Here is a 12,434-nt window from a genome sequence, read left to right as displayed (position 1 = left end):
AGGAGTTTTTTACTCCTTTTGTAGTGGAAACCTCCTCATCAATCTATGTGAAAGAGACATCTTACAACAGTTAGGATTACAATTGAGTACTTTGGCTTTTTAGGCAGGGTTGCTATTGAAGCCTGAACTTTTATCTCCTACTCAATTGCCTAGCAGGGGTCCTCAAACTTTTTAAATAGGGGGCCAGTTCACTGTCCTTCAGCCTGTTGGAGGGCCAGACTATAGTAAAAACAAAAACTTTGTTTTGTGGGCCTTTAAATAAAGAAACTTCATAGCCCTGGGTGAGGAGGTTAAATGTCCTCAGCTGCTGCATCTGGCCCGCAGGCCATAGTTTGAGGACCTCTGGGCCTAGACAGTGGCTTTCTTGTGTTATAGACATTAAGGATTGTTTCTATTCTATCCCTTTAGATAAGGAGGATATGAAAAGATTTGCCTTTTCAGCACCCAGCATTAACTTAGCTGAGCTTCATAAAAGATATGAATGGACAGTTTTGCCAAAGGGAATGAAAAACAGCCTTACTGTTTGTCAAATGTATGTTGCTGCTGCTCTTACTCCAGTAAGAAAAGTGTTTCCAAAAGTAATGTTATTATTACATTACATGGATGATATACTGGGGTATGCACCTGAGTAACAAATGTTAGAAACATGTCTTCAAAAGACCAGAGAAACACTAAGGAACTACAAATTGCACATAGCTCCAGAAAAAAAATTCAAAGGCATGCTCCTTTTGCATATGTAGGCTATGAAGTATACCCTAATGTGCTTACGGTACATAAACTTACTTTAACAACAGAGAAATCGAACGCCTTAAATGACTTTCAGAAATTGATAGGAGATATCCAATGCATATGTCCAATGTTATGCTTAAATACTTATCAATTACAACCATTATATTATATTTTAAGGGGAGACACTGCTTTAAACTTATCATGTCAGCTTACAAAAGAAGCTCAAGAGGCTTTGAGAGAGGTTGATCTGGCTTTATCCAATGAGGTTAAAAGAGTTACTCAAAAACTTTTGGAAATATCAGTTTTTGCTACAAAAGAGGTACCCACAGCAATTCTTCATCAAGAAGACAGTGTAATAGAGTGAGTGAACCTCCCAGCACAACCAGAACAAAACTTGTTCCTTATCCAGTACTTGTGGCTAAAATCTTATTAAAAGCTATTAAATGAGAAGTACAATTATCTGGGATAAGAGCTGGCAAGCAAGATATACACCTTTTATACCAATGCACAAATTAAAATAAACTGCGAAACTATCCCAGAGTGGCAAATTTTATTGGCCACAGCTCCAAATTTTATACCCAGGTCTCCATTAAAGATAACCTGACCATTGCATAATTGGCAATGGATTTTTGAAAAAAAGGGCTTCTAAGGTTCCTCTTAAAGGATGAATTATCTTTACAGATGCATCCAAACATAACATTTGTGTTGTATACTCTCATGACTTAACTATAACGAGAGAAGTCAGAACTCCTTTTCAGTCCACTCAGCAGAATGAATTTTATGCAATCATGCTAGCTCTTACTTATTTTCCTTGCAATGTAAATATATTATCTGATTCAACCTATTCAGTAAGTATATTACAAAGAATTGCCACAGCCCAACTAAAATTTGTAGCTTCTTTTTTAAAAATTTTATTTATTTTTATTTTTTATTTTTTTTTAATTTTATTTTATTTAATAATAACTTTATATTGACAGAATCCATGTTAGGATAATTTTTTACAACATTATCCCTTGCACTCGCTTCTGTTTTGATGTTTCCCCTCCCTCCCTCCACCCCCTCCCCCAGATGGCAAGCAGTCCTATACATGTTAGATATGTTGCAGTATATCCTAGATACAATATATATTTGTAGAACCGAACAATTCTCTTGTTGCATAGGGAGAATTGGATTCAAAAGGTAAAAATAACTTGGGAAGAAAATCAAAAATGCAAATACTTCATATTTGTTTCCCAGTGTTCTTTCTTTGGGTATAGCTGTTTCTGTCCATCATTTATCCGTTGAAACTCTGTTAGGTCTCTTTGTCAAAGAAATCCACTTCCATCAGAATACATCCTCATACAATATCATTGTCGAAGTGCATAATGATCTCCTGGTTCTGCTCATTTCACTTAGCATCAGTTCATGTAGGTCTCTCCAAGCCTCTCTGTATTCATCCTGCTGGTCATTTCTTACAGAACAATAATATTCCATAACATTCATATACAATAATTTACCCAGCCATTCTCCAATTGATGGGCATCCATTCATTTTCCAGTTTCTAGCCACTACAAACAGGGCTGCTACAAACATTTTGGCACATACAGGTTCCTTTCCCTTCTTTAGTATCTCTTTGGGGTATAAGCCCAGTAGTAGCACCGCTGGATCAAAGGGTATGCACAGTTTGATAACTTTTTGGGCATAATTCCAGATTGCTCTCCAGAATGGTTGGATTCGTTCACAACTCCACCAATGATGCATCAGTGTCCCAGTTTTCCCGCATCCCTTCCAACATTCATCATTATTTTTTCCTGTCATCTTAGCCAATCTGACAGGTGTGTAGTGGTATCTCAGAGTTGTCTTAATTTGCATTTCTCTGATCAATAGTGATTTGGAATACTCTTTCATATGAGTGGTAATAGTTTCAATTTCATTATATGAAAATTGTCTGTTCATATCCTTTGACCATTTATCAATTGGAGAATGACTTGGTTTCTTATAAATTAGGGTCAGTTCTCTATATATTTTGGAAATGAGGCCTTTATCAGAACCTTTAACTGTAAAGATGTTTTCCCAGTTTGTTGCTTCTCTTCTAATCTTGTTTGCATTAGTTCTGTTTGTACAAAGGCTTTTTAATTTGATATAATCAAAATTTTCTATTTTGTGATCAGTAATGGTCTCTAGTTCATCTTTGGTCACAAATTTCTTTCTCCTCCACAAGTCTGAGAGATAAACTATCCTATGTTCCTCTAATTTATTTATAATCTCGTTCTTTATGCCTAGGTCATGGACCCATTTTGATCTTATCTTGGTATATGGTGGTAAGTGTGGGTCCTTGCCTAATTTCTGCCATACTAATTTCCAGTTATCCTAGCAGTTTTTATCAAATAATGAATTCTTATCCCAAAAGTTAGGGTCTTTGGGTTTGTCAAACACTAGATTGCTATAGTTGACTATTCTGTCTTGTGCACCTAAGCTTTTACACTGATCAACTAATCTATTTCTTAGCCAATACCAAATGGTTTTGGTGACTGCTGCTTTATAATATAATTTTAGATCAGGTACAGCTAGAACACCTTCATTTGATTTTTTTTTTCATTAATTCCCTTGAGATTCTCGACTTTTTATTGTTCCATATGAATTTTGTTGTTATTTTTTCTAGATCATTAAAATATTTTCTTGGAAGTCTGATTGGTATAGCACTAAATAAATAGATTAGTTTAGGGAGTATTGTCATCTTTATTATATTGGCTCGGCCTATCCAGGAGCACTTAATATTTTTCCAATTATTTAAGTCTGACTTTATTTGTGTGGAAACTTTTTTGTAATTTTGCTCATATAATTCCTGACTTTCCTTTGGTATGTAGATTCCCAAATATTTTATGTGATCAACAGTTATTTTGAATGGAATTTCTCTTTGTATCTCTTGTTCTTGGATTTTGTTGGTGGTGTATAAAAATGCTGAGGATTTATGGGAATTTATTTTGCATCCTGCTACATTGCTAAAATTATGAATTATTTCTAATAGTTTTTTAGTAGAATCTCTGGGGTTTTCTAGATATACCATCATATCATCTGCATCGAGTGATAGTTTGGTTTCCTCATTACCTACGCTAATTCCTTTAATCTCTTTCTCGACTCTTATTGCAAAGGCTAGTGTTTCTAATACAATATTGAATAATAATGGTGATAGTGGGCACCCTTGCTTCACTCCAGATCTTACTGGGAAAGGTTCCAGTTTTTCCCCATTGCATATGATGTTTACTGAAGGTTTTAAATATATGCTCCTGACTATTTTAAGAAAAAGTCCATTTATTCCTATGCTCTCAAGTGTTTTTATTAGGAATGGCTGTTGGATTTTATCAAATGCTTTTTCTGCATCTATTGAGATGATCATATGGTTTTTGTTTGTTTGGTTATTGATATAGTCAATTTTGCTAATAGTTTTCCTAATATTGAACCAGCCCTGCATCCCTGGTATAAATCCTACTTGGACATAGTGTATTATCCTGGGGATGATTTTCTGTAATCTTTTTGCTAATATTTTATTTAAGATTTTAGCATCAATATTCATTAGGGAGATTAGTCTATAATTTTCTTTCTCTGTTTTCAGCCTACCTGGTTTAGGTATCAGTACCATGTCTGTGTCGTAAAAGGAGTTTGGTAGGACTCCTTCATTCCCTATTTTTTCAAATAGTTTATTTAGCATTGGAGTTAATTGTTCTTTAAATGTTTGGTAGAATTCACATGTAAATCCATCTGGTCCCGGGGATTTTTCCTTAGGGAGTTGATTGATGGTTTGTTCTATTTCTTTTTCTGAGATGGGAGTGTTTAGGATATTTACTTCTTCCTCTGTTAGTTTAAGCAAGCTATATTTTTGGAGGTATTCTTCTATTTCATTAGTTGTCAAATTTATTGGTGTAAAGTTGGGCAAAGTAACTCCTAATTATTGATTTAATTTCCTCTTCGTTAGTGGTGAGTTCTCCCTTTTCATTTTTAAGACTAACAATTTGATTTTCCTTTTTCCTTTTTTAAATTAGATTTACTAAGTGTTTGTCTATTTTGTTGGTTTTTTCATAGAACCAACTCTTAGTTTTATTAATCAATTCAATAGTTTTTTTTACTTTCAATTTTATTGATCTCTCCTTTTATTTTTAGAATTTCAAGTTTAGTGTTTGACTGGGGGTTTTTAATTTGTTTCTTTTCTAGCATTTTTAGTTGCAAGCCCAATTCATTGACCTTCTCTTTCTCTGTTTTATACAAATAGGCCTCTAGAGATATGAAATTTCCCCTTATTACCACTTTGGCTGCATCCCATACATTTTGATATGATGTCTCATTATTATCGTTTTCTTGGGTGAAGTTATTAATTATGTCTATGATTTGCTGTTTCACCCAATCATTCTTTAGGATGAGATTATTTAGTTTCCAATTATTTTTTGGTCTACTTTCCTCTGGCTTTTTGTGGAATGTAATTTTCATTGCATCATGGTCTGAAAAGGATGCATTTACTATTTCTGCCTTACTGCATTTGAGTTTGAGGTTTTTATGTCCTAATATATGGTCAATTTTTGTATAAGTTCCATGAACTGCTGAAAAGAAAGTGTACTCCTTTCTGTCCCCATTACATTTTCTCCAGAGATCTATGATATCTAATTTTTCTAGTATTCTATTTATCTCTTTGACTTCTTTCTTATTTATTTTGTGGTTTGATTTATTTAATTCTGAGAGTGCAAGGTTGACATCTCCCACTATCATAGTTTTGCTGTCTGTTTCTTCTTGCAGCTCTCTTAATTTCTTTTTTAAGAATTTAGATGCTACACCACTTGGTGCATATGTTTAATATAGATACTGCTTCATTATCCATTATACCCTTTAGCAAGATATAGTGCCCTTCCTTATCTCTTTTAATTAGATCAATTTTTGCTTTATCTTGATCTGAGATCAGGATTGCTATCCCTGCTTTTTTGACTTCACCTGAAGCATAGTAGATTTTGCTCCAACCTTTTTATCCTGCATGTATCTCCCCACTTCATGTGTGTTTCCTGTAAACAACATATTGTAGGATTCTGGCTTTTAATCCATTCTGCTAACCGCTTCCTCTTTATGGAAGAGTTTACCCTGTTCACATTTTTGGTTAAAATGACCAATTCTGTATTACTTGCCATCTTGTTAACCCCGGTTTATGCTTTTCTCCCTTCTTTCTCCCTTACCCCCCTTCCCAGTATTAAGCTTGTGAACACCACTTGCTTCTCACAGCCCTCCCTTTTTAGTATCCCTCCCAAATTTGTAGCTTCTAATATATATTAGCTCTTTAAGGAACTTCAAGACCAAGTGAGAAAGCATCCAAGTAAGATTTATATCTTGCATGTCCACTCCCATAGTAGACTTCCAGGTCTTATTTTTTATGTAAATTCAAACACAGATCGCCTTCTAACCATGTTACTTTATTTCTGGCAGCCCAAGAATCTCACTCTAAAAATCATCATGCTTCTCAAACTTTATTTTTGCAATTTGAAATAACAAAAGAGAAAGCTAGGAGCATAGTAAAAGCTTGTATAGCTTGCCTTTCTTTACATGCTCTTATGCTCCCTCCAGGGAAAAATTCTCATCGTTTAAGACCCAATGAACTTTGTTAAATGGATGTGATCCATTATAAATCTTTTGGTCATCTGTATTTTATCAATATTGTCGTGGAGATCTTTTCAGGATTTACTTTTGCAATACCAGCAGCAAAAGAGACAGCCCAAGTGGTCACTGAATTCCTTATACATGCTTTTGCAATTATGGGTGAACCTACATATACTTCTAAATATTTTGCACACTTGTGTGCACAGTATCAGATTTTACACACCATTGGCATACCTTTTAATCATCAAGGACAGGCAATAGTAGAGAGGAGAAACAAACATCAAGATGCTCCTCCAAAAACAAAAGAAAGGGGGAGCCACAAATAACCCTAGAGAACTTCTAAATTTAGCTCTTTATACTATTAATTTTTGGATTTTTGATCAAGATGTACTAGCTTTGGCAGACAGGTTTTATAATCTACTGGAAGGACAGTGTCCATTGCGAGCAGCTCCATTGTCATTAGATAATCACCAGGTGATGTGGAGAGATCCAGAAAGTGGTGAATGGAAGGGACCAGTGAGGTTAACTGCCTGGGGAAGAGGGTTTGCTTGTATCTCTACAGATGAAGAAGGACTCAGATGTCAATGAGCTGTGTTCTCCTTGTTCACTGGAGAGAGATGGAGCAGACCCTTGAAATGAAGAAGACCCAAGAAATATCTGGTAGTTCCATTTCTGACAATGTGTGCCACTGAAAGAGCCTGGTAGTTAACCCAATGTGTATAGCAATTGACTCATGAACATCAAAAATTGTTAATGAGACTGATACAGGACTTCAAAATCCACAAGAATCATGGGATTCCCTGAGACATGATAAGACTGTTGCAGGACTTAAATATCTGTAGGAATCATTGGATTCCCTGGCACATGAAGTAATGGACAATAGATTGGTTTTGTACTTTCTTTTGGCTGCTGAAGGAGGTATATGTGTGATTCTTATTTATATAATCTACTTCTAGGATTTATGGATATATATAATTCCTCATGTTGGTTCATGTGTTTTGTTATATCACTACTAGCATGTGCTTGTGTGATAACTCCCATGCTGATGGATTTATGTATACCTGTTCAACCCAGATGTATACCTGTTTCAAGTAAGACCCTTCAACCCAGAGGAAATCTGCTAACAAGATCTGGTCTGACTCTCCATTTCCCTTTGGTGTTTTCACCTTCCTTCCTGAGAAGTCAGAGAGAGCATGACCACCTGTGTTCTAAAACAAAAGAAAGTTAGCAATGTAGAGGGCCAGGAGTATGGAAAGGTATACTTGAAGCAAGGACAAGAGTGTGCTTATAATTAAATACATATTCAGTGTGATTGATGGGATAATGGTTCTCTAGTTAAACATATACTTAATGTGATGTAATGATGTAATCACTCTAGTTGGCATAGACTCAGTGTGATATGGTAATGTAATGTTCTACAATTGGCACATGCTCAATTGCTGTAGTGATGTAATTGTACTGAGATAGTTAAGGGCTGAGAGGACTGGGAACTGAGAGTCTCGGACACAGACACAAGAGAAGATGCCAGACTTTGGACTCCATCTTTGATCAGTCACATGGTGGCTCTGCTGCCTTTATCACTTCTCCACCTAAAGACTAAAGCCTGTCCAGAGATCCTCCAGAAAGCTAGCCTGGACATTACACCATACCAATCAAACTCCCAAGAAATTATTTTACAGATCTAGAAAAAATAATAACAAAGTTCATCTGGAAGAACAAAAGGTAAAGAATTTCAAGGGAATTGATGAAAAATGCAAATGAATGTTGCCTAGCTATCCTAGACCTAAAATAAATTATAAAGCAATAGTCATGAAAATCAATGGTACTGTGTAAAAAATAGAGTAGTCAGTCAGGGGAATTGGTTACCTTCACAGGACCAAATAGTTAAAGTTTATAGTAATCTAGAGTTTGACAAAGCCCAAAGACCCCAGCTTTTGAGATAAGAACTCACGATTTGACAAAAGCTTCTGGGAAAATTGGAAACTAATGTGCTAGAAATTGGTATTTGACCCACATCTAATACTTTATGCCAAAAAACAATTGAAATAAGTTCATGATTTAGACATAAAGAGTTATATTATAAGTAAATCAGAATAACAAAAGTTAGTTTACCTCTCAGATCAATGAAAAAGGAAGGAATTTGTGGCCAAAGAAAAATTGGAGTATATTTTGTACTATAAAATGTATAAATTTCCTTATATTATGTTAAAATGATTTTGTCTGCAAATAAAACCAATGCAAACAAGATTAGAAGGGAAGTTATAAAGTGGGAAAAAATTTTACATCCAAAAGTTCTGATAAAGGCCTCCTTTCTAAAATATATAAAGAACTGACATACATTTATAAGAATTCATGTCAGTTTCCAATTGATAAATGCTTAAAGGATATGAACAAAATTTTTTTTAGGTGAAGCAATTGAAACCATTTCTAGCCATATGAAAAAGTAATCTATATCATTATTGATTAGAGAAATGTTAATTAAGACAGTTCTGAGGTACCACCATACACTTCTCAGATAGGCTAAGATGACAGGAAATGATAATAATGAATGTTGGGGGGAATGTGGGAAAACTGGGACACTAATACACTGTTGGTATAGTTGTGAACTAATCCAACTATTCTGGAAAGCAATTTGGAACTATCCCAAAAGGCTATCAAAATGTGCATAGCCTTTGATCCATCAGTGTTTCTACTGGGCTTATATCCCCAAAAGATATTAAACAAGGGGAAAGGACCAGTATGTGCAAAAATGTTTGTGGCAACCCTTTTTGTTGTGGCAAGAAACTGGAACCTGAGTGGATGCCCATTAGTTGGACAATGTCTGAATAAATTATGGTATGTAAATGTTATGGAATATTATTGTTCTATAAGAAATGATTAGCAGTGTGTTTTTATAGAAGACTGGAGAGATTTACACCAACTGATGCTAATTGAAATGAGTAGAAACTGGAGATCATTGTGTATGGCAACACGATTATTATGAAGACCAATTCTGACGGATGTGGCTCTTTTTAACAATGAGATGATTGAGGTCAGTTCCAATGATCTTTGATGAAGAAAGCCATCTACACCCAAAGAGAAGACTGTGGGAACTGAGTGTGAATCATAATGTAGGATTTTTACTCTTTTTGTTGTTTGGTTGCATTTTTTCATTGTTTCCCCTTTTTTATCTGATTTTTCTTGTGCAGCACAATAATTGTATGAATATCTACACATAATGGATGTAACATATTTTACCATGTGTAACATATAATAGTTTACTTGAGATCTAGTGAGTGAGTGAGAAAAGGGGGTAATAATTTGGAACACAAGATTTTGCAAGGGTCAATGCTGAAAAATTATCCATGTGTATATTTTGAAAATAAAAAAGCTTTAATTAAAAAAGAAATGATAAGCAGTCTGATTTCAGGAAAGGCTGATTTATACGAACTTATGCTGATTGAACTGAGCAGAACCAATAGAACATTGTGTACAGTAACAGCAAGATCATGTGGTGATCAACTATGATAGATTTTGTCCTTCTCAGCAAAGTTGTGATCCAAACCAATTGCAAAAGACTTGCAATGGAAAATGTTATCTGCACCCTGAAGGAGAACTATGGAGACCGAATGTTGACCAAATCATATTATTTTCACCTTTTTTTTGTTTATTTGCTTTATTTTTATCATGATTTTTCCCCTTTGTTCAGATTTTCTTTTATAATAAGGCAATACAGGAAAGTTTTAGATGATTGTACATGTGTGACCTATTTCAAATTGTTTGCTGTCTTAAGTTGGGGGAGGTAAAGGAAAAAGAGGGAGAAAATTTGAATTAAAAAATTTACAAAAATGTAATTTTTGTAATTAGAAAAATATAATTGTAAAAATGCTATTGAGGGAGAAAAAATTGATCCACTTGGCAGCATGTTAATATAGAAAACTACAAATTAACATTATCTTTGTTGTAATGATATTTTTGATTTTGTTAAACATTTCCCAATTATATTTTAATCTGCTTGGCAACACCCTGGAATTTATAAGGTGGATGAAATTTGACAGCCCTCTTCTAGAGCAGGACTTCTTAAACTTTTTTCTACGCATGATCACTTTTCACTGGAGAACTTTTTATATGATCATAGGTATATAGACACTGCTTATCTCAGAATGTAACATGGGCACCTGTGTGATTGAACAACTGGTTCAGAATGAGAAATGTAGGGGGTGGATTGGAACCCTTTTGGATGCTGGAGTAACATCCATGTATAGCGAATAAAACAGGCATCACTAACAGGCCATTTTCATTGGACATTTATCTCTTAATGGTTCTTTAAATACTGTTCCTATTAAAATTTTAATTGTATTAGGCCTTGCAAACTGTTTTATTCTGCTTCTATCTTATTTTTATCTCTCTTTTTTAAATCAGTTAATACTTTTCATTCTTCAGGAATTTTGTGTCTGTATGTATTGTATTGTAAATTAATATACCCCTCCCACACTATTCCCTCACTCTATTTTTCCTCCAAAATTAAACCAATAGATGGCCTCTAAACCTAACCTTTCCATACATATCAATTCAGACCTTATCTGAAAAAATTCCATGGTCTCTTACTACATCCAGGGTCATCTTCAGTCGTCATGATCTATATTTGGCCACTGAATCCTGATGCCTCTGGAGCAGGAACTGAGGCTGATGATTATGCAGAGCTCTCCCTCATTTAAATCTAATTCACTGGCATGTTGTGGCATCACCTTCTGATGTTGTAGTCCTCTCCAAAAAGAAGGACAAACAATATCAAGATATATAAAATAGGTGTACACATCAAATGTTTATTGAAGATAAATCATGATATTGTGACCCTCCCCCCACATCATTTACAAAATACCATATGGGATCTCAAACCGTAGTTTAGAAGCTGGGCAGAACTTTTCACTATTTAAATGCTTTCCAGATTTTTAATGAATAATCTTTCTAGTCATAGGCAATACTAAAGGGGAAATAAAAAGAATTTCACTGTATTCCATTCTGCAAAAGTTACCATAAAGAAAAAAGAAGAAATAAAAACAATGGAAAAGGAGATAAAAGCCATAAAAACTATGCTTTTCCTTTTCCATTCAGAAAGACTGACTCTCAGATCTATGTAATCAGATCCATATGACACTATATCTTGCAAGTTCATCTGATGAGCTGAGGAAGAACAAGGAATATATGATTGACAGAACAAATCATAATATGTTTGGTGTAGTGAAAAATTCTTCATTATATATATGTCTTCAGTAGTATAGTTAAGAGTTCATAAGTTTCTTCCATTACATTTTCCCCAAGAGCTAAACTGATACAATATCCCTACCCAACTCAATATTACCAGGCTTGCCTAAGAAAATCTCTCCATAATATTAGAACCATATCAGTGGAAAGATGGAAAATTTTTTGTCATTCTGAACCCCTCAGTAGATGGGATTGCATCTTCTTTCACTGGGAAAATAAAAAACTTTCCCTCATTCCCATTCAGGAATTTAGAATTATACCTAAGTTAAGTATAAGAATATCTTTCCTTCAAGTAAATGTGTATTCATCGTAGTTAAACAGTGACTGTTTCTCTACCCACATGTTGGCAGAAAGCAAGCTACTTCCCTATAATAATACTCTTATTCCCTCAAAATTATCCCCATTTTGGGATTTGGCATTTGGAGATAAGATGAGGATCATGTGTGTTAGGTGCTGATCCATCTGACTCAAGGAACCTGACCGAGTAGGCATATTTGTTTTATACCTAATTTGGGGAAATTATGTCCTATGTACAGCACAATTTGGTATAATTTCACTGTCTATATTGGCTGTGATACCAAATTGTGCATCATTTTACTGTCTATATTGGCAAGTGATCAACTCTACTATGCCTCCTGTTCTAATAGTGGTACCAGTTTGGTTGTTTAGCATTTGGTGTCTCTGATGCATGCTCTGATGACACATGGAATGCTAGGCTAGGTGGAAGGAATCAGCAAAATTCCTCCTCTGGTCTTGACCCTAAAGCTAAGAGCCTTTGATTACCCAGTCCTAAGAGAATTGGGTTGACAGAGTGATAGCTATATGCACCAAAGATGGATGAGCAGCCCCTA

Source organism: Antechinus flavipes, chromosome 5 (assembly GCF_016432865.1).
Source record: "Antechinus flavipes isolate AdamAnt ecotype Samford, QLD, Australia chromosome 5, AdamAnt_v2, whole genome shotgun sequence".
Classification (NCBI taxonomy): Eukaryota; Metazoa; Chordata; class Mammalia; order Dasyuromorphia; family Dasyuridae; genus Antechinus; species Antechinus flavipes.
The sequence above is the reverse complement of the archived record's forward strand: the minus strand, read 5'-3'. Positions refer to the sequence as shown.